At 38.3% G+C, this 23,611-nt stretch overlaps 1 protein-coding gene across 2 annotated transcripts in view; it reads right to left on the reverse strand.

Annotated features, from left to right (window-relative positions):
- The window catches only part of LOC149249662 (Transducin/WD40 repeat-like superfamily protein), a 282,247-nt gene that overhangs the window by 226,908 nt on the left and 31,728 nt on the right, over positions 1–23,611 (reverse strand). The gene's annotated exons all lie outside the window — the stretch shown is intronic.

The raw sequence follows: 23,611 nt of genomic DNA on the forward strand, positions 1-23,611 counted from the left end.
TTTATAATCTTGAGGTAATTCATTAATAATATCATTGAACCTCTTATTAAATTCTTCTACGATCTCATTTTCTTTCTTTTTAATGACAATGATAGCTTTTACAGGATGTCTTCTTTCTCTTATCTCCATACTTTTCCTTAAAGGCATTAATAATCGATTGCAAAGAATCAAATGAATTATCAGGCTTTTCCGTAAACCAATCCAAAGCATCCCCCTCCAAGGTAAGAACAAAAAGGCTCATTTTTACATCTTCATGATTATAATCAGCAGCCCTCGCATACTTACCCAGCCAAGAACCAAAAGCTTTCAGATGAGCATTAACACTAATTGCATTATTGCCCTGAAAGGAAGGCAATTTATCCATCCCATTGTCTGGAAGATCATTGGGATAACCTTGAATGTTAGCAAAGTTACAAGGGGCGAACACGTCCATGATGTCGTGCTCAACCGGGTTAGGAAAAAGCAAATGGATATCAGAGAGAGCTTCTTGTCCGAGATTAACAAGAAGGGTACGAGAAGAGAGTTTGTGTAATCATACTCTGAGAGCCCTTTCAGGATCAGGAGTAGGATTAACCAAACTGCTTGGATGTCTTCTAGTACACACTCTTGTAGAAGATAAAGGAAGTGGAGTCGCCACTCAGACAAAAATCTAACTCAAAAAAACCCAAAAGCAAATAACCAAGGACAAGGAACTTATCTTGGCAAGAGACGAAAGGATGAAAAGAATGAAATCAGATGAATGTTGAATGTCGTAAAGCCAAAGTCCAATAAATTGTTCCACGGCAACGGCACCAAAAAATGTTGTCGCACAGAATGTCTAGGCACCACGACAATAGCTCAGATCGGGCGCTGTCACCCAGAGCCCCAATCTCTCCGTTTAAGTTGTCTCCCTACAGCAAGCTAAGGGGGGTAGGCCCTATGGAAAAATGGAATGAAGAAAAACTAGTTGGGAACCAACTAGTTCGCGAGACACAGTGAAGCGACCAAGTACTTGATTAAGATTTAGCAAGACTTATAGGATTTGATTAGATTTAAAAGGTTGATACCAATGCCTTATAGAGTCAACGATCTTGCTAGGGAAATTAAGACCAAGTAATCGATTTGCAATTGCTGCTTAGATGAATGACTATCTTATATGAAATGCAGATCCTAAAAATAATGTGAAATGCAAGAATCTTGGTTAATTTTAGTTAAATTCTTATTTGAATTTTAATCCTTCGATCATTTTTGTGTTGAGCCTGATTTTGTAGAAATTGACAGAGAAAAGATAAGGTGAAGCACACTAAGGTGTGATTAACGATACCTCTCCTAAAAATCTAACATACCCGATGCCTCTAGCGCTGCAGAGAGTTGTGACTATGACGACTGCAAGGTCACCATTTTAAGTACTATTAAAAGCAGGCTTCTCAAGCAAAGATGGATGGATACATATCTCTCTATCAACCAAGCTTATGCTTGGAAGTAAATTTTATTTATACAAAGCTAACTTATATGCAAATGCACGATATGATGAAATGAAGTTAGACTCGAGGATTAGAAACACTTGTGTCGCAAAAGCCCTCAATCAACAAAATGAAATGTTCGCTTTACTGGATGAAGACTTAAAAATAAACCCCTGAAAGTATTACAATTAAACCACAAGCTTATTTCAAATCTTTTTTATACAATTATAGCTCAAAGAGAACAAAAACTTCTTTGCAATTTAATATCAATGTCAATAGATGCTCAAAAAATACTCAACTTAGGAAACAAAGATATGCAATTTATTACAATTCCACGACAGAGTACTTTGATAATTATTCGAAATATTCGCAAAATATCTAATATGCAATGAACATCAAATAATTCAAGCAATGAAGATCAACTTCAATAGATGCAAAATATTCTAGCAATTTAATTTCTAGGGATCTAAATACTTTGAAAAACCATGAAATTTAAATGATAAACAATTCACAATCCTAGAATTAAAATGATTTGTGCTTAGAGACCCAAATCTAGGAAAATTTGCCGCTTTCCTATAGTCAATCTTTAGATACGAAAATTGTAAATGTATTTGACTATGGAGAAGTTAAAATGTTTAATACCACAAAAGTTTTCTTTTAAATTTTACCCTTAACACAAAAAAGACACCAAGATGGAACTATAGATTAACCATTTAATTATTCTTTAGGAAAAAATCTTCGATGTGCTAAGTTTTATGAAGCAAGACTAATGCGGTAAATGATCAATTAAGATTTTTTTAATGTGACCAAAGTAAAAACAAATCAAAAGGATTTAATAATTTTTTAATTTTTAATGGGCCAAAGGCCACATAAAAAAATTTAAAATCTTTAAATGTGAAAATTTGTCTTTTGATTTAATTCTTGGTCACATAAAATGAAATTTTTTATTATTCTTTTAGGGTTTTGGTTTTATTTTTTATGTTCAAGCAAAATAAAATTTAAAAAAAAACAATTAAAATGAAATTTGAATCAATCAAAGTCAAAAATTGATTTTTATTTTTTTTATTTTTATGTTTTAGACTTTTAAATCAAAACAAATTTTAAAAAAAAGGGAAACTCATAAAAAAAGAGAAATCGAACTAAAACGAAACCTAACCTAAATGAAGAGAAGACAAAACAAAACAAAGCAAATCGATTTTCTTTTGAGTGTGCAGGTATGGCGACAGAGGAGAAAAAAAAAAGAAACGATAAGGGAGTCGACGAAAGAGAGGCTGCGAGGGGATGGAGTTCGAGCTCTCAACGCAGGTCAAAGGGAAAGTCGAGAAGGTTTCAGGTTGATGGTGTATGGAGATGAGGGGATTCGGGCAGCAAGGGATCACGTAGCGGAAAAGGAAATCCGTGAGAGGAGAAGGAACAAGCAGCGGGCAAGGTTTCGAGAATGCAGGATGTAACGACGGCGTAAGGGAGAAGACCTCAAGGAATGCATGGAAGAATGATAGTGCAGAGGAAAGGGAGATCTGCAGGATGGAGGAGAGGGAGAGCAGCGGATTAGGAAACTGGCAACGATGGAATGGCCGAGGGCTGCAAGCAGAAAAGGGACGCGTTTGGAGTTAAGACGCAGGTATAGTAGTGGTGGTTTGAAGGAGGAAAATGCAGGTCTACGAGGAGAGAAGGCTGCGGACAGAAACCAAATGGATAGGACGCGGATTTAGAAAAACCGCAACAAGAGAAAGGAATAAACCCAAAAAAACGCAGGCAGAGAGAATCAAAAAATTTCCAGAAAGGAGAAAACGCAGCAGCAGAAGAAAGAGGCTCAATCCGGCAGCAAACAGGAGACAAATGGTAGCCAAAAACCTACGAAAATTTCCCAAAAATTTCTGATTAAAATGATATATTCTTCTGCTTAAAATTTGTCGTCGAAACTCTTGTAGAAAAACCCCATATCTAAACTCTGAGATCCTCAAACTGAAAATAATTTAGAATAATGCCCCTGCAAAATGGTATTGAGGCCAGATCTTACCCTCCAGGGCCTAGATCTGGCTTCAAATAAAAAAATCTCCTTCAGATTTGCACCCTTTACCTACAAAAAAGAAAACAAAAAAAAAAACAACCCAAAACTCGGATATACAAAAATAAATAAAACCCCAAATACCCAAGTCAGAAAACCAAAAAAAAATTACAGATCTATGCACAAAAAGAGTAGATCTATCAGATCTAAGGAGTGTGAGTCCAACTCCACTCCCAAATCTGATAATCTAAATCTCTCAACAGCCTGATCTATCAATTTCCCACACAAAAATTTAAAAAAAAATTAAAGGAGGTGCTTAGTTCAGAACCCTTCGTATATCACCACTAAAAATCTTATGATAAGCCCAGAGCTATTTTAGCTGGGATCTTCAGAAAACATAGATCGGGAGTTGGTTGGTCCAACTGAGAACTTCCCCCAACACCTGAGGATCTAAAAATCAAGATTTCCTGCAAAACTCAATCCAGCAATTAAAATAGAGCGAGAAAATGATAATAAGATTCAAACAAATAGAGATACCTGCTATTACATTCAAAATTTAAATTATCATTTAAACCCCAGCAACTGAGCAAGATACCTGTACTCAAATCACTCTTTAGAAGCTATCATCAATGGCTTAAGAAAATTTATGCATGAAAACAACACATCTTTATAGTGTTCCCATGAAGAGTAACACCAGTGAAATTTAACTCCAAAGTCTTTTTTTATTATCCAAAAAAAAGATTACACGAGCTTTTTTCTTAGCACACGACTCAGAAATCGGATGGATTAACTGACAAATGACTTCCTATTTAAAGATAAATCCTCCAAAGGCTAATTCGAGTGATCCTCGTCAAAGCAATTTTGACTATTGATGAGGATTAAAATTTATTTTAATCTCATCCGTCGAAATATTAAATTCTTGAGGAAATTCGAATTTTTCAATTAAATGTATTTTAATTAACTCAAAACTAAAAAATTTGAGTTAATTTCCCCAAAAATTTGACTTTGAGTTAACCCCCAAGCACCATAGGATTAAAATTTAGCAAAATAATTAATCTACTTTAGTCCCTGGGCCTCTTAAAATTTAATTTTTAGAGACCGACGAATTTTTCCTTTGAAGAATTTAAATTTACCTAGGACCTAGAATTAATTAAATTTTTGGCCAGAAAATTTAATTAATTAATCTGAGGGGATAAATTATTTTTCCAACCGTCAAAACACCTTACATCATGATTTTCATATTTTTACATCATAAGGGGGAAAACCCATTTGTACTAGACCCTCACAGACTACCCATTTCTGCGACACATATAATCCAGCAGACCAATCAATTTGTAATAAAATAACCTAACCAAATCAAATCACTTTTACATAGACTCGATCTAGAACACTAGGACTCGCCTAAGATCTCAGCGACCCGGCTTTGGGGTAAGATTGAGGGAAAACTCTGCCGATCATCCAAGAATGGATCGGTGAGACAAAAAACCTCCCAAAATGTAGATTGTCACCAGAAAGGTAGGTTTATCTAGGTCGTTACATACATGACATATCTGTTGAGATTATTTACATCATATACATACAGAATGGGTTTACATTATAACATCTTGTAAATCAGGTTGATGATGATAGTTGAACGGCACAGACACATAGTTCAGGCACTATCCCTTTTGCGAAAAAAGGGGGTGTACTGCTATGGATCATTGACACGTAGTGGTCAACCGGACTGAATCATTGATTTTCTGAGTTTTTCTAAGTTTGATATACATCATTTCGAGGTCCGATCTATAGCTTCTAAGCAATCTCATAATCATTGGTAATCATTGGAAAGTTGAATGCATAAATTTTCTAGCTTATTTTAGGTATATAGCATCACTTCTTGACTATTGATATAAAATAGCAGACCTCTGAAAACAAGATTGCAGCATTGATAAATCATACATAAGTCTCTAAAATTGGCTAATAAGCTTTCATAATTCATAGTCACTGATGGTTGAAGTGATTTGGACTTGAAATTTGGTCATTGGCATCTACTTTCACCCTTGCATTTTAACACATAAATTCTCTAATCAAGTTGATTAAGTGTTTAATAATTTGGCTAATTTCTCTATGCGACATTGTGATTTCATTGCTATTATCAATGTTGGATAAGTAGATAATTGCTCATTGGTGAATTGGATATCTCTTGTGGATCTCATAGCCAAGTTTAATCATAAGTGTGATAAGAGAATCTAATTGTGTATCTTGGCATTCATTGATTTTAATCTTGAAGTTGTTGATTGTATCATGTATCTTGTCTTTTGAGCAATCACCCACTGGTATTATCGTCACATCTTCTAACACCGTTAAGCTTAAGCACTTTCTCATGTGGTTGAGATTATCTATTTTTCAAGTATTTCATTGCTCATAATTGAAAATCGTTGTAATTAAATACTTAAGTGATTAAGTGATCTCGCCTTAAGAGCACTCATCCATCTCTTGCACTTGCATACTAGGATTAGTATCTTGCATTAATTAATTACTTCCAAGCATAAGCTTGGTCGATAGAGAGATAGGCCCATCTTTCTCATCTAGCTTGAGGAGTCTAGAAACTCTTTAGCGGTTAACACGATGACCTTGCAGTCGTAAGAGCCACAGTCTTTGCAGTGATGGAGGCATCAAGTGGTTAGAACCCCAGGGGAGGTATCGTTAACGAAGCCTCAGCTTGTTTCTCTCTCACAACCTACTCTAGAGACTACCTTCAAAACAGTTAAGGGAAAAGACACATTGTTCATTTGGTAACTTGGTAAACAATCCAAGCAAGTAATTGACTCCATTTAAGGCACTGGTATTTTGCGATAATTTAATCTAATCCTTAACTTGCTAATTCAACCAAGTGGCTAGGACATTTAGTTGCGTCTCTCAGACTTGTTGGTTGCCAACAAGTCTCTCATCTTCACATTTCATAGGGACTACCCCCCATAGCTTGTTGTAGGGAGATAGTTGGAACGAAGAGGGCAGGCATCAAAGTGACAGCCCCCGCCCTGAGCGTTGTCGCGTCTTCCCTATACAGTTTGGGTGATAACAATACCATGATGAGCCTTTGAATTACAGCGAAATAATTTCTTCTCATCAGGATCAATTGGTGGAATTTTTGGAACTTTGTAGCCATTAAAAATAGAGATCCAGACATCCACTTCTAAAGCCTTCAACTGAGTTTTCAAGTTATTGCTCCATAATGCATAATCATTTCCATCAGACACTTGAATTCTATTTGGAGAGAGACCTTCCATTTTATCTATATTTGTTCACGATCTTCCTTCTAGCGATTAGATTGTTCTGAAGGTAACCTACTTTGATACTTATTGTTGAAAATATAACCAATATTGAGGGTGGGGGTGAATCAGTATTGGGCACTTTTAACAATTGTTTAAAACTTCAAAGACAACATGCAAATAATACTTATCAAGAAAACATTAATTTATCTTAAATAGTTTCAATGTTTACAAGTACCAACTTGAAGGAGGCTACGACCACCAAGTTTCCCGACACCTAATGGAAGGAGACACCAACCCCCTAATTTTCAGGCTTCAACCTAAAGCAAGCTACAACTCCCTTGCCTTGCTCCACCCTTCCACCCTGCTTTAATAAAGAGAAAATAAGGACTCTCATACCAGGGATATTGGCCCTCTCACATACACTGCATAAGAGAAAAAGCTACAACAGTACCTGTTGTCCACCACTGTTACAGATCAGACCTTAATAATCAAACAAAACATACTCCAAAAGACACCAAGTCTAAGGTTGTTGTTCTCCTCCTAAGAAATCAGCTCCACAAGGTAGTCCTCAAAGCAGTCTAAAACAAACCTAAAACCCTTAAACATGTGCCAAAAATGTTCCGCAACAAAATCACTTCAATTCAACTTCTCTTGACTTCTAGTTCATGAGCTATGAACCTTAGCAAACCTTCTTTCATGTGCTTCCTTGAACAAATCCAAATCTTTCTCCTCGCACCTATTTATAGTGCATTCAGGGTCTAGACTGTTGAAAATAGTGTAACTAGGTTCGGTCTTCATAATGTCAATGATGTAATTTTGTAACAAGAATATTTTTTGAGCCATGGGTTTCATGCTCAAGAAGTTTCTTGGTCTAGTTGTGGCTCCCATTGAGAGCCTTAGGTTGAGTTATGTAAAATGAAGACAATCATGTATTGTTACACTTGTAAATGTAATTATTGTAAGTCAAAAAGTCCTTCTAGATCATCAATGAAATACTCCAAAATGTACCCACCGAATTGATGCAAAGAAGCCGCTTGAAATAATTTATTTGGACAATTCTAGAAGCCTCCTATTATGTCGGCCTAATCAAGGGATCACATCAGCCTAGAGATGAGGAGACAATCCTATATAAAGGCAGCGTTGATACCTCCTCAACATACATTCATCTCACTAACACAAAGAAGAATAAGCAAAGAGCAAGGGTTGAAGACGAAGTAGCCGCAATCCAAGAGGAAGTTTGTTCCCTCATCCGAATTCATCAAGAAGTCTGTCCACATGTGCAGCATTCAAATCTGGACTAGGGCATCACTTTGTATGGTTGTCTTGCTGAGTTAATGGTTCATTCTTGAAGCGTTCTAAAGGAGAAAACTATCTAGAATAAGCAGTCAAGGAAAACGAGGTTATAGGAAGGCTAGAACAGCTCTAACCCTCCTCGCATGTATTGATTGAATACTGAAACTTGCAAATATGTCCACATTGTCTTAGGACAGTCCCTCTCTCGGCATCAAAGAAGTTCGTTCCAAGCTCTAGACAAAGGATCATGGTATGAGATCAGTCTACAAGGAAAGCAAAAGCATTGGAAGGCTAGGTGAGCCTGTCCTTGATTATATTTGTTGACTGTCATAGTGATGTTGCAGACCTACTGTGTTGTCCGGAATTGCAGAAGGAAACAACTTGTTTGGGTACATTTTGGAGGTATTGTCATTTTGATGTTGAAGGCAGTCTTGAGTCAAAGTTTGGGTCTTGGAATTCATCAATAAAGATTCTATAAGAAAGAGTTCAAAGGGTTTTTCCTCTCACGATTTGGAGAGGTTTTTGCCCTGGCTTGGTGCCAATATCTTGTGTACTTATGCATTGTTGATCTTCTTGTTTTGATAGCTGGTTGATGATAATAACACATGTTAATAATAAGAAGCAAAATATAAGAAGAAATATCACAAGCAGTTATCATAGTTAAGAGAAATTGAATTATTAAATTGCCCCCTTAATTTCTCAACATGGTATCAGAGGGAGGTTCTACTAAGGGCATGAAGAAGATCACCTCCCTCACGAAGAAGTTGGCAAGCATTGGATCATTTATGACAAGCTTCATCAGCCAAAAGATCAAGCAAGTATGGGTCAGCGCAAAAAGGCAGAAGAAGAAATCGCATTTCTCTCTTAAATTTCGAGTGAATATGGGAGCAGAGATCTGCATCAAGGGAGGGACAAAACTCGGGTTTGACTGCTACCTCGGATGGGTATAAGGAGCAGAAGAGAAACCCGGGCTAGTCTCACTCTATCACATGACAACACGCATGATCACAAGGACCTAAGGAACACATGACAAGAGGACGCAAGGAGTTCTGTGTTAGTTACATTCTCGGCATACCTTGAAGGTTGCAGTCTCGGCACAAATAAAATGATAAGGATCTCGGTATATCCCAGCATACTCGAAGGTATCATGACGACATCAATGCAAGAAGAGAATCACAGTCTTGATGAAGAGATGCAGAAACAACAGTGACAAAGATGATCAGTCTCAGAATTATGACAGTGAATTAAGATCACAGTCTCGACACAATTAGAAGCAACAGTAACTACTATAGTCTCGGCCTAACTGGAAGGTAAGGATCTCAGTATCACAATCTCGGTGGACCTGTTTCATAACAATCAATGTATACATATGATGAAGAAGGGCTCGGAACCCTCACTGTATTTATATAGTCTCACTATCTCGGAATAAGATCTCACTGTTGTAATCACAGTCTAGAAATATACTCTCGGCATGCTCACAGTTAATGTGATGATGAGCTCAACTAGTGTACAGTGATGATGAATCAGTCATCATGGTGATTATCACAGTGAAGATCTCAACAGACCTCATTGACATAATGAAGAAGCAGCAATAAAGATCTCGGTGCAAGGAAGGTACACACTCTTTGTCTCAATATATTTATGATTTATGTCTCGGAAAAACTGTGATCCCACAGTAACGCATTCACATCATACTCTGTCTCGACATATTGGTAATGAACAAGTCATACCACCTGAACAAATTTATGATCTCAGTCTCAGCATTGATTATGAGAATATCTCAGTACCACTGTCATAGATATATATATATATATCGAGATCTCAGTGTTATAGTTATGGTTTCGGTAAAAGCGCAGAGATGATCTTAGTAAAAGAACAGTAAAGTTCTCAGTGAAGATGTGACAATAAAATAGCAGTCATGATCTTGTTCTTTTATGAAGACAAGGTCATGGGCATGATCTTGGCTATGATGAAGGCAAGGTCCTAATCCCTATCTCGGTGTAGCTATCATAAAGACCTCGTTGTTATGATCTCAATAAAGGTACAGCAATGATGATCTCGGTGAAGGAGCAACAAGGATGATTGCAGTCATGGTGCAACAGTGACCTAATTGAAATGCTAGAAGACGTACTCTCTAAAATGCAGTAAAGAAGGTCATCTTCATGAGATCTCAATTGGGAGATCTGAGAAAGATGATAAGAAGACAATCATCTATTTTCTTAATAAGAAAGATGTCAAGTGTCCTTGGGACAAGGAAGCTTCCTCATCTAACAACTTATGGTACCTGTGCAAAATGGAAAAAGGATAAGTTGTGGACAAAAGTGCTGAAGGTTAAAAGACTAAAGCATGAGAAGGGAAGTTTGGTCCTCAAACAAGACAGTTTAGTATAGCTAAGATTCAGTGCTATGGGAAGATTATGGAAAGAAGCTCATATCGCCAGAAGGATGGAGGAAGTTGAAGAAAAGGGCCAAGGAAAGAGGAAGTAACAAACCTCTACTATGAGTGAGATGGTGTCCCTCACAAAAGGGTCCTATCACAAGCTCCAAATCTCCTGCAGATATGATCATGATGATAAGATGCATCGTGGCATCATGGAAACAAGAGCTCGTAATCATGAAGGAAAAAATCCATGGCAGTCGAGCATGAAGGACATAGCTCTTGGGAATCTCATTGGACATTAAAGGAAAGGACAAGAAGTCAAAAGGGAAAACATTTGCCAGATGGAGACATGCAAGATCCTCAAGACTCTCTGATAGAAACCTCAGCGGAGGATCCTCTAATCTGGGAAGGCAGCAAGTGTTTCATCAGGAAATCCAACTTTTGGAATTCATGAGATGATGGTCTGATAACTTGAGAAATGAAGCAGATCTAGGGATTGAAGATATTTTCAATCAAGAAAGTTGTTGGAAGAAGCCTAGATAACCTAGAGGTATGTATGCTTGTATTTGTATTTAATATTGTGATGTATGGTTGCAGGTAACATGGATCAAGCATGATCAAAAGGAAAAGGATCTCCTCCTCTGAAAGGATGCAGAAAGGCATAAGTCACACTAGATGAAATCAACATAATATGTCCTCATATGAAGTATGAGGTGGTTGACCACAATTAAAGAAACTCTGATTGAAAGCTCCTGAAGGTGTGAGGATGGAAGAGATCGTGAAATATGCAACCATGATGAAGGCAATCAACATCCAAAGGATCAGGAAGATTTGACCAAGAAATCTCCTGGAAAGATGTGAAGACTCTGATGGAAGTCTGAAAAGATGAAGACCCTTGACAATAGATATCATTGGGAGATGTGTCAACATGTATGCAAGATGTTGATACCTATAAGAAGATGTCACTGGAAAAGGCCATCACCAAAAAGGTAATATGTGATTTTTTTTTGGTTTCTGACCTCTTGGAGAAAGTTTGGGTATGTGTGCAGGGCCAAGGTTAGGAGAGTTGTGAAGAATGTCACAACTATATACCTTGTGATCCAGAGCAATCACTGTTAGAGGAAAGTGAAGATAGATGGCTCTATGAAGGAAGTCCAAGATGTAAAGCCAAGGAGGATACTTTCCGAGAAAGAAGGAATGATATAATGAAGGAAAGTGATGGATGGTTGAACCCTACATGTGAAGAAATTGATGACATCAAAGTCTTGGATCGTCAGTCAACTAGAAGACCCAATAAAGTACTGATGATTGAGTCCCTGGGTAAGAGGGAGCTCTGGGAGGTTCCTATGAGTAAAGGAACTCGAAGTAAGTTTCTAAGTGAATAGAAACTTGGCACTCATCCTTGGTTAAGAGGGGGAGTTAGACACGACATTCTTGTCTTCATTTTGGAAGAAAGAATGGAGGATTGTGTAATCATCTGGCATCCGACGCTCTTTGAGGATGTGGTAGGGCATCCAAGACAAGAGTGGGCAAGAGGACCGATATTCTTGAGGGTTAGGAACCCAAGATAAGAATAGTCCTAGTAGGGCATACTCGGAGAACAACCGGATGGGTATGACCCTAAGAGAGACACTGATGATGCGTGTCTATCAGTCATTGGTCTCGCCAACATTGTGTGCTCTGATCTATTTGAGAGATAGAGTTGTTAGTCAAGGCCTTGCTATATGGAAACAATGTTGGTTGAAATGATGCTATAACAGATGGATAACTAATCCGACTCTTTGCTTATGAGAACTCTTGTATTGAGAATGTCCATGTACCATGTATGTATGAATACCTCCCTAGTTAAGAGGGAGTGTTGAAAATAGTGTAACTAGGTTCGGTCTTTATAATGTCAATGATGTAATTTTGCATCCAAAATATTTTGTGAGCCATGGGTTTCATGCTCAAGAAGTTTATTGGTCTAGTTGTGGCTCTCATTGAGAGCCTTAGGTTGAGTTATGTAAAATGAAGACAATCATGTATTGTTACACTTGTAAATATAATTATTGTAATTCAAAAAGTCCTTCTAGATCATCAATGAAATACTCCAAAATGTACGCACCGAATTGATGCAAAGAAGCTGCTTGAAATAATTTATTTGGACAATTCTAGAAGCCTCCTATTATGTCGGCCTAATCAAGGGATCACGTCAGCCTAGAGATGAGGAGACAAGCCTATATAAAGGCAGCGTTGATACCTCCTCAACATACATTCATCTCACTGACACAAGGAAGAATAAGCGAAGAGCAAGGGTTGAAGACGAAGTAGCCGCAGTCCAAGAGGAAGTTTGTTCCCTCATCTGAATTCATCAAGAAGTCTGTCACACGTGCGGCATTCAGATCTGGACTAGGGCATCACTTTGTATGGTTGTCTTGCTGAGTTAATGGTTCATTCTTGAAGCGTTCTGAAGGAGAAAACTATCTAGAATAAGCAGTCAAGGAGAACAAGGTTATAGGAATGCTAGAATAGCTCTAACCCTCCTCACATGTATTGATTGAATACTGAAACTTGCAGATCTGTCCACGCTGTGTTAGGACAGTCACTCTCTTGGCATCAAAGAAGTTTGTTCCAAGCTCTAGACAAAGGATCATGGTATGAGATCAGTCTACAAGGAAAGCGAAAGCATAGGAAGGCTAGGTGAGCCTGTCCTTGATTATATTTATTGACTGTCATAGTGACGTTGCAGACCTACCGTGCTGTCCGGAATTGCAGAAGGAAACAACTTGTTTGGGTACATCTTGGAGGTATTGTCATTTTGATGTTGAAGGCAGTCTTTAGTCAAAATTTGGGTCTTGGAATTTGTCAATAAAGATTCTATAAGAAAGAGTTCAGAGGGTTTTTCCTCTCACAATTTGGAGAGGATTTTGCCCTGGCTTGGTGCCAATATCTTGTGTACTTATGCATTGTTGATCTTCTTGTTTTGATAGCTGGTTGATGATAATAACACATGTTAATAATAAGAAGCATAATATAAGTAGAAATATCACAAGCAGTTATCATAGTTAAGAGAAATTGAATTATTAAATTGCCCCCTTAATTTCTCAACATAGACTAGGTCGACTTGTCCACTGGCTGTGCCGACTTTTGCACTGGCTGGACTGGCTTGTGCAACTGGCAGAATGTATAGTGAATATTCAAAAATTCATTTCTCCTCAACTGTGAGGAGTTAGAGGGAGTGCCATATACCGTTGGAAAGGTCTTGGAATAAGTTTTCCAACCATCTATGTTATACTCCATTTGAACTAGGTAAATGGAGAAAAAATGCATTCAAAGATAAGGTATCCAATTCTCTTTTTCTTTGACAACCTTTGACATCAGTGACAACTTCTTTCAACACTGCGTTTCTCAGACACCGTTGGCAAAATCTAGTAAATAAGATAGAAAAGACAATTTTACTAATGTCTAACAAATAACCAAAAGTAGGTCAACAGGACTGCTGACTACACAAGTGGCAATACATAGTGGGAGAAAAGCACAAGAACAAAGTTCATCTATTTGAGCCAATGGCGACTATCACAATGCCAAAAAGAAATACAATGTTCTTAGAGCCATGTACAAGGAATAGAGTCTCAATGCTCCAAGTGCCTACGTTCGAACAAAGAAGAGAGGGGGTCCTCTCATGTCAAAAGAGAAGCTCTCCTACCATCTGAGAGCAAAGGAAAGAATCTATGTATACAAAACTAGCTGGAATATCTGTGTTTTGCCTACAAGAAGTCTCTCTAACTAGAAGAGGTTACCTATTGTCAAGCACTAGTGCAGAGAGGCTATCGACTGGTCTAGTGTGAACTATCTCAAAATCTCTTACAACAAATCTGCATGGGTTTCACTGCCAAGGGATGGGCTGCCTACACGGCTCTAACAAAACTAGAGGTTAGAATGGGTGTTGCACTATCCTCGTCCCTTGCTCCCCTTATTTACTGAGAGCACCAGGAAAAAAGATGTAATCATCTGAGTTGTTTTTGGTCCAGCAACGGGCCAAAGGATGTGAGCTTTGAGTCTAAGTGTTTCTCCGAACAATAACGCCAAGGATTGTATGTCCAATACCAGAAAAAAGCAGAGAGGTGATGATTTTTGTAGCATCGAGAGGTATTCCTGCATGCCAAGGAGCCTTCTAAATCAGCAAAAATAAAATATTAAATATGAAAAATAATTATTATTAATTCTAGCCTTCATGTAGGCCCCAAAAAATCAAGTTGGCCCCACCTTGTGAATGGGTGTGACCCTTGGTCAAAGTTCAAACCCATTCATTTGACCACTATAAATAAGACAATTCGACCTCCTCATTGGCATAATTCAGATCATACACAAAACCAACTAATCATCTGTTCACACGTGCAAAGGAGAAGAAGAAGACTGAAGTTGACCATCAAAATATGAAGAGAAGATTGACTTGCTGACCAGCGTTGACTTTGACATTTTCTGGATTGCTTTGACTACATCTTTTACTGATTATTGGGGCAAATATTTTGGGCATCTTTGACTGAACATTGAGCGAATTTCTGGGCTGAAAACTGGACATTGACCAAATCTATTTGACCAGAGTTGACCACAGGTCAACTGTAGCAATTTGACAGAGTTTTTTTCTGAGGAAGTTGCAGGGCCGAAATTTGGCCTCCTTGACCACAGTTGACCAGAAGCTGAACAGGGCCAAAATTCAGTTTGTTGACCAGTTTTGATTAAGCTAAACAAAAGACCGATATTCTCTCTCCTTTGACCAGGTTTGACTGGTATTTGTGCTTGGGAATTGGCACATATTTCTAGACAATTTATATTGTAAACTTTCTTGAAGATTGAATTCTCCTTCGAAGAAAAGTTGGCTGGGTTTTTCCCAAGGTTGGGTTTTCCCAGGGTAATCTTGTGTCTTATTTTGTTTGGCAGTCTCTTTATGATCCTATGGTTATTATTGTATTATAGTTGAGATTTTTCTATGTATAATTACTTAATGATATAAGTGATAAAAGACAACTTGAGAATACAAACCATTGGAGGTAATTACCAGATTAAAAAATCAGTTTCTATTATAAGAAAAAATCAACATGGTATCAAAGCCTAGGTGAAAGAGCAGCCACTGAAGTGTCTTGAAGAAGTCAAGTCTGAGAAAGGTTGAAGCCAGCCATGAGAGATCAAGCCCTAGTAGAATAACGTGTTGCGATAAGATTAAATGCTTGTGAATACAATGAAAGTTTCTTTGCAAGAATGCAATATGAATGACTAATGTTTGAGGACTAACGGTAGCCTAAAGAAGTCTCACCCGATAAATGCACTTATAATTCTCTCATTCAGATGTTTGTTGCTGTAAAATTACCAGATAATGCAAAATGCTATATAATGCATGAGGCAGGGCTTGTGTGACATTTTGTGCACGTGAATAACTGCCTAGGTAGAGCCATGGAGGCAGAAGACATTTATAAGGAGATGCTGAAGATGGGCATTGAAGTTGTTTATGGTGCACTGATAAATGCATTTGCACAAATTGGAAATGTGGAGGAAGTTGTTCATTACTTTTAAATAATGCAAGACCGTGGCTTTGTAGCAAACTGCACAGTATACAGCTCTTTGATCAAGGTATATTGAAAGCTTGTCCATTTAAGAAAGGCTCAGGAAACATATGAAAAATTTAAATGGTCTAGATGTCTTTGCAATAAATTGTATGATTGATTTTTATAGTGATGCTAGTATGGTCAGTAAGGCAGAATCATTTTTTAATGACTTAAAGCGAGTAGGTCAGGTTAACAAATTTTCTTATGCCATGATGGTGTGTCTATACAAGAAAATTGGCAGACTTAGCCAAGCCATTGAAATTGCAAAAGAGATGCAGGAACTGAGGCTTCTCACAGAATGCACGAATGTCCGTAGAGCGTACGCAGCAAAGGGAAGATTTAGGGAAGCTATTTCAGCAGATGTTAAAAGCAAAGGTTTCACCTAATGACATCACATACAAAACATTGAGTACAATTTTGAAGAAAGGATGCCTTCCAATAGAGGCAGTAAATCAACTTGAGATTGCATGGGAGCGTGGCATTCCCCACAGTATGCAAGCATTGAACTATTGTGGACCGAACTGCTTGGAGGAAGTTTTGTAGCTGATTTTACCAGCGTTGATTTTCTGGTTAGGGCCGCAGTTGACTGCTGATTTGACCAGCATTGACTTTCTGGTTAGGGCTGCAGTTGACTGCTGATTTTGACAGGGTTGTTTTGACTGTGTATTGGGCAATTGAATTTGATCTATGTACTCTCCCTCTCTGTTGAACTATTGAATAATAATAAGAAGATTTGATCCACATTGGGGTTTTTCCCTGGCATCCGCCAAATCTTGTGTCCTATTGTCTTGGCCTTTTTCTGTATATGTTTTTATGTTCTATCTACATTTACTGTCAATGTGATTACGTTAATGTGATTGCCACTGGAAATTGTCATTGGGCTGCTAAAGGAACATTGAAGTAAATTGTGCTAAGCATAGAACATACCATTGTTATCTAAAATTAACACCACTCCTTTGCACTGCGAATTAATATGGTGGTTGTGCTTCTCGTACCTCAATCCCTGCACCCATCTGCTCATGATTCAAAATTCCCTACGATTTGCTGGCACATTTTCTGCAGCCATTCTATTGTCCTTGGTTGCTTGTGGTTACACACTCCCACAAGTTGCAACCTTGTGGCCTATCCCAACTATCGACGACTTATCTGAGCTCTTAGTCGACTTGACCTGCTTCAAACACTAACATCGACACTCACCTCCCTGGCTACTGGCCTCTACCTCCAACTAGTTGACTAGTTGATTTGTCTACTTGATGGCCCGACCACTGCATTTGTGCCCATAGTCGTGCTTGAGCTCTTACTTGGCCACTACCTAACAATCTCTATCATTGTAACCCCAATCGACTGGTCTCTACACTGCGGGTCGATTTGCCCACTTGTCAGTTTTACCGATCGTTGTCGACCCTTGCCTTGCGACTTGGCCCTCATGTTGATCTACTCTGCGCGTGGTTTCAACCTCGTGTCGACGTCCCACTCACTAAATGTAGCCTACACGCCTAGCAACTGTCTATTATTGCCAGTGTTATCAGAACCGAACCGGTTCCAACGGAATTGGCGGTCCAACCAGTTTAGGGGCAAAATTGGTCCGAACTGGAAAAGACTAGTTCGGTACTGGTCCAGACCGGTTTGGAGACCGTTTCACAAGGCCCATGACCACACGGCCTAGGCATAAGAACAAAAAAAAAAAAAAAAAAAAATCCTTTTTTTCCTAGTTTCTAACATTACTCTAGCCAGGCCCCCCCCCCCCCCCTCCACATCCCCCATAAAGATATTTAAACACCCCAACCCCCTCTATTTCACTCACACCATTCATTCGAGTCTCTAGCAATTCTTGAGTTGAGTTCGGTGAGGGGAATTCAGAGAGTTTTTTGTAGGGTTATTCTGGGGGAGATTTTTTGCAAATTTGAAGAGTTGATTGGAGTCTTGGAAAGGTGTTGGAGAGTGTGTTTGAGCGTATACACACTAAGAAGAAGAACCGTTTGGAGCAAAAGCGATTAAATGACATGGTTTTTGTTCAGTACAACCTTAGGTTGAGGCACAACCAATTGTTGAATAAAACCCCTGAATCAAGCAACATTGTCTTGGGTGACTTTGATCCAACATCAGAATGGGTTGTGGAGAGTCAAGCACCAACATTTGACAATGAAGACATTTCTTGGTTGGACTTGGACCCACCTCCACAGGATGCAGAGGCAGATATATCAGAAGCACCAGTAGCAGCTTCAGGGCCAGGGGAATCAAGCCATAATCCCATTGCAGACTTGGATGCTACTCATTCTTCAAATGAGGATGAGGAGGATGATCAGGAATCAGATGATGATTCTAATGATGATTGATGATTTGATCATTGATTTGTTGTAGTTGTAGCTTGTAGTATTGTAGGTTGTAGTATAATACTATGATCTATCATGTTATTTTGGACTATAAAGGCCTTTTAGAACCTGCTTCTTAATGTTTGTAACATTTTTGGTTTAGCGACATTTTGCACTAAGTGCTATTTCGGTTATACGCACTAGTACTTGTTATATAAATGAGAACTTTTGCATATTTGTGTATAAATGGTTTGGATTTATATGGATGCACATGAATATATCTGCTTTTTCTTTAAAATATGAATATTTTGTTCTTGGTAAACCATTTTTTCCTGATTTTTTCAGTTTCGGTCCGGTTCAATGACCAATTCGGTTCTGATAACATTGATTACTGTTGTCGTCCCAATTTTTCGCTATTGTAGCCTAACTTGGATGCAAATTTTGCTCACGGTCATCTATCTTCTTCTCAATCCTTCGTGACTCTTGCTCTGGTTGTGTCGACAGTTGCGCCTTTGACTTGGCTCTACGGCTGGCCCATTGGCCATTTAGCCTCTGCATTGTTTCGATCATTGGTTTGGCACTCGGCCTGCAAACCCTGACCTAGTCTCCCTATCTTGCACTAATCGTTTGTCCTCGACTTGATTTCCTTTGTCAATTGTTCCTCATGCTACTGCAACCAAAACCTCTTGAGTGTGGTCGGCCTAGCGGGCCTTGCTTCCCGTCGCTCCTGCGCCTTATTGACCTGTGTTAAGCCACTTCTTTGCACGCGTGGTTCTCCACATCAACCTTAGTCGATCACCAAGCCTTTTTTATTTCTTTTTTTTATTATTTCTTTTAAATCGCCTTTCCTTTTTTAAGTATTTTTTCTTAACACGAAAAAATAAAAAATAAATTAAAAAACTGCTTTGTAAAAAAAAAATCTCGACCCCTTTTTTTAAAATTAAATCTCGCTGACTTGAAAAGAAAAAATCATTCGTATGATCCGAGCCAACCTGGCTCCAGAGATCCGATACGAACCTTGACTTCCTGCGATTCTGAGATCAATTCAGAGTTTCTACTCTGATACATGTTAGACTTTACGAACCCAACTCCCGCTATTTGGTTCCTAGCAATTACTAAGCGGAACAAATACACAGCTAGATTCTTAACTCATAAAAATACAGCGGAAGCAAAATTACTCAATCTGAATCACACACACATAAACAAATTTTTGCCTTATCAACAGTTCTTCATTAATAAATTAATCACAGAACTTACTTGGGCTCCTGTCCTGGGATAATGGCCCAAGTTCCAACTGAGGAAATACAAAACTAATCACCAACCTCACTACACTCTCTCAGTCCCGACACACGCTCACTGAGAAGTCTCTCTCAATCTTTGTTGTTGTTATGTCTTAGCGCCTCACATTAGGCTCAATTTATAACTTTACTAAGCCAAGATTGACAGCCAAAATTAGCTCATCAAGTAAATTGAAAATAAGTGGCATCACTTTAGTTAACTATCCTATCTTTAGCTTTCTCTACTTTAACTCAAGTACAAGTCATAAATTTAGCTTGCCTTACATGCACATCACATCGACATGCATGCAACTCACTTGCACACTTTGCATGTCAAATGCAACCTCCAAATGAGGTGAATCAAGGTTCCTCTAGTCAAGGCACAAGACTAGAAGTACCTTCCAAGCTACAAAGCTCAACAGTGATTTTATTGACCATACAGGTGTTGTTTAACGCAGGCTGCAGAAGTCACTTTGTAAGCTTTGATCAAACGAATGAAAAACTGATTAAAAGGAGAAGTCCTAATGTATGTATTTTATTCCTTCAGTTGTTGTGTGATGGATGCAATGTTCAAAAATTTAATTTCTTGCATTTAAATATACTCTGTTTTGAGTTATCGAATGAGAGAACATTAGGACAGCAGTCACCTAGGGCTTGAAAAATTTACACAATAGGTAAGTCACAAATAATAACTATTAGCCACTACATTCATTACTACTTTAAATGCCCCATTATTACATCACTTTATTAGTGAGACTTTATTGTACGTCTAAGTCCTAATACATCTAATATCTAACTATGGCCATTGTCTCTAACAAAGTCAATACATGGTTGAGTTGAGATAGAGTCACTAAGCACTTGTAAAACATGTGCTCCATTACTTGAAGGCCTCAGTACATCATGGTCTGAGGTATGTAAGAGATGGTGAGTTGATGTTGTATGGATTTGTTGATTCTCATTGGGTAGGGAAAGCTATTGACAAGAATAGTACTTCAAGTTGTTCATTCAATTTGGGTTCAACAGTGATATATTAGTTTAGAAGGAAGCAAACATCAGCTTGATTGAGTTCAGCAGAGGTAGAGCACATCGCAGCCAACACTGCTAATTGTGAAGCCACCTCGCTTCACAAGTGAAAAGCAGTATTGACCAGTGAGATGTTGAAGCCTAACATGGTCTATCGTATGAATCGGAGTTGTATCAACCTCTAAGAATCCAATGTTCCATAACCTCTACAAGCACATTGAAATCAGGTACCGCTTACTTCAGGAAGGGTTCCAAAGTGTTGAAATTGTAGCTATGGTCAGTCTTCATAAAAGACATTTATTATCAATGTACTTGAAAAATAAAAAATAAAAATAAAATCATTATTGTTTCTAGCATGTTCTACATGCTTTTGATTTGGTCAAATTATATTTTTGTAAAGAAGAAAGATTATTATTATCATTTGTAATTCAAGAAGGCTACACAAGTGCATGTCGGCTCTTCTAGATGGTCAAGTTGGCATGCCCTCATTGACAGCCATTCGGATCACTTTGATGGCTATATATAGAGCCCTACTCGCTCTTCTTGCCAAGCATTCACTTCTCTCAAGCATATCTACTCAATTTTATCAAGCGAAGGTCTTCTAAGGAGCAACAAGAAGTCTCTCTCTCTCTCTCTCTCTCATTGAAGTCTATATTATATTGTGATTCCTGTGGCACAAATCCGAGGTTTGTGGCGTAGATCCGAGTTCTATGGTGGCATAGATCGAAGTTCTGTGGTGGCTTGATCCGAGCTCTGTGGTACTAATCTGAAGACTGTGGCATAAATCCGAGTTTTTGTGGTGGCTTGATCTGAGCTCTGTGGCACTAATCCGAAGACTGTGTCATAGATCTGAGTTTCTGTGGTGGCTTGATCAGAGCTCTGTGGCACTAAACCAGAGACTGTGGCATAGATCTGAGTTTCCATGGTGGCACTATCCGAAGTTTGTTGCATGATCCAAAGTCTCTGACGCTAATCCAGTCTATGGTATTTGATCCAAGTTCTGTGGTGGCATGATCCGAAATCTATGGTCTCAATCCAAGGTTGTATCAATTGGTCCAAGATCTGTGGCATAAGTCCAGGGTATGTTAAGAAGTCTAAATCCTTCTCTTGACTGATCTGAATTGTTTCTCTCTTATCAGTCCGAAATCTATTCATTAGTTGAAGTCTGAGCTCAAGGAAGGGTATATTCCGATCTTGTTTCTTGTGGTATGGTGAGAGGATCAGCCTCTTCTTTGTCATCTTGTTGAACCTACAGTTGGGAAGACTTAGCACTTGTAAAAGCCTTCTTGAGTCAGTATAGTCTTTGTCTTGATGTATTGTTGAAGGATCTCTCAAAGAAAGATTTGGTTGGGCTTTCCCCTTTGTGAGGTTTTGCCCTAGTCTTTGACCTAATTCTGGTGTCTCTTGTTATTGTGTATTGTGATCTCGTCTTTCTCCTTACTGTTTGTTTAATTTATGAAGTGTAATTATTTGATGAAGTGAGATAAGTTGCAAAGAAATTATTTCACAAATAATTAACAGTAGTTCAGAAATTCTACTTTCACTTAGTTTTTCAACAGGAAGCAGGTCGTGGCTCTAGAGTATTTTCATACAACACAGCAGGTTGTAGATATCTTGACTCCCTAGCAAAGGGGAAGTTCAAAATGTTCAGGGAAAGACTAGGGAAGTTCAAAATGTTCAGGGAAAGACTAGGATTGGGTGGAAGACACTTTCCTCACTAAAAGGGAGTGTTAATTTTTTTACCTGTTTAGTTCATATAGTCCTCCCCACAGCACCAGGGAGCAAATAGTCAACGGGTACAGCAGCAAGCTCACACATAAGTTAAAAAAAGGTACATTTAATGTAGATCTGAACAGCAGCAGTTGAGGCAGTACTTTGCCTAGGCTTTGTGTGCAGCAGAGTGTGAGGAAGGAACAGTTATGTATGAGGGAAGGGTGCATGCATGCACCAATTGTAGCGACTTCCAGTTTTGCTATATTCAACTAAACTCAGTTCACTGTTGTTCTAGATTTAGCAAGTTCCAGTTTCTCGTTCAGTTCTGTTCAGCTTTCAATTCAGATCAGTTTAGAACATATGCATGATTTCTTCTTAGAGAAGGGCACAGATCCCCAGGTAGATAGGACATTTGCATGAGAAGCTGTGTGAGAACACAGATCCCAAGGAGTGTGCAAGCATAAATACCACAGGCATCCTCCAGTTAGGTTGCAAAATCTCTGACACTGCTATTCATGCATGAGGTTGCACTCGTTGTATTGATTAGGTTTAGGGTTTGACTCTATCAATTGGAGCATTTCATGCATGAGTACAGATATATTGTATCTTCCCTTGTCCCTTATCTATAAAAGCGATGAAGGGCACACCACTTTGCTGGTTAGCAAGTTTATGTTTTGAGCTATAGCATTAGAAATTACTGTTTTACAGATTTGATCAAAACAGGGATGCAGATTTGAGGGTCTAGTTTTTCTGTGTTTCCTGTTAGTGTTTCCAGCAGCATGTGGTTGTAAATTAGTGCATTTGAAGGTTGCTGTTTTGATAGGGTTTCAGTTTTGAAGTTACCTAGGGTTTAGTTATTCTTTGAGCGCAGAATCTGCTTACCATGGTTTGAGAAATTCCAACAGTTAGTGCTTCATATTTGTAGCCATACTCTATTAGGTTATTATTTCCTTCACCAATAGGAATAAAGTTAAAGACAAATTTAAACCAAGTTCTCTGCACATATAAACAATAATTCTACTCTCTAATCAAATAGAACCTCACTACATGAACTATTTTCCTGTAGTTGTTTCTCTATGATTGCAACTGTGTTTTTGGTCTCTCGTGAGGAGCTCATTCTCCACTACAATTGAGAAATCAATGGAAAATTCTTCATTTAAACTCCTTGAAATTTCCTAAACCAGCACTAAGAGTTGACAACTTTTACCTCAAGGCTTATTTTAAATTTAATTTTCAATAGAAGAGGATTTACACTATGTTGAGCAGTCCGATGTAATTTTGTACAACAGATTATGCAAGACTTTAAAATTATCTCTTTCTTTCGTGCT

Source organism: Pinus tabuliformis, chromosome 7 (genome assembly GCF_031772625.1).
Source record: "Pinus tabuliformis cultivar Carrire ecotype Pingquan chromosome 7, CPIR1, whole genome shotgun sequence".
NCBI lineage: Eukaryota > Viridiplantae > Streptophyta > Pinopsida > Pinales > Pinaceae > Pinus > Pinus tabuliformis.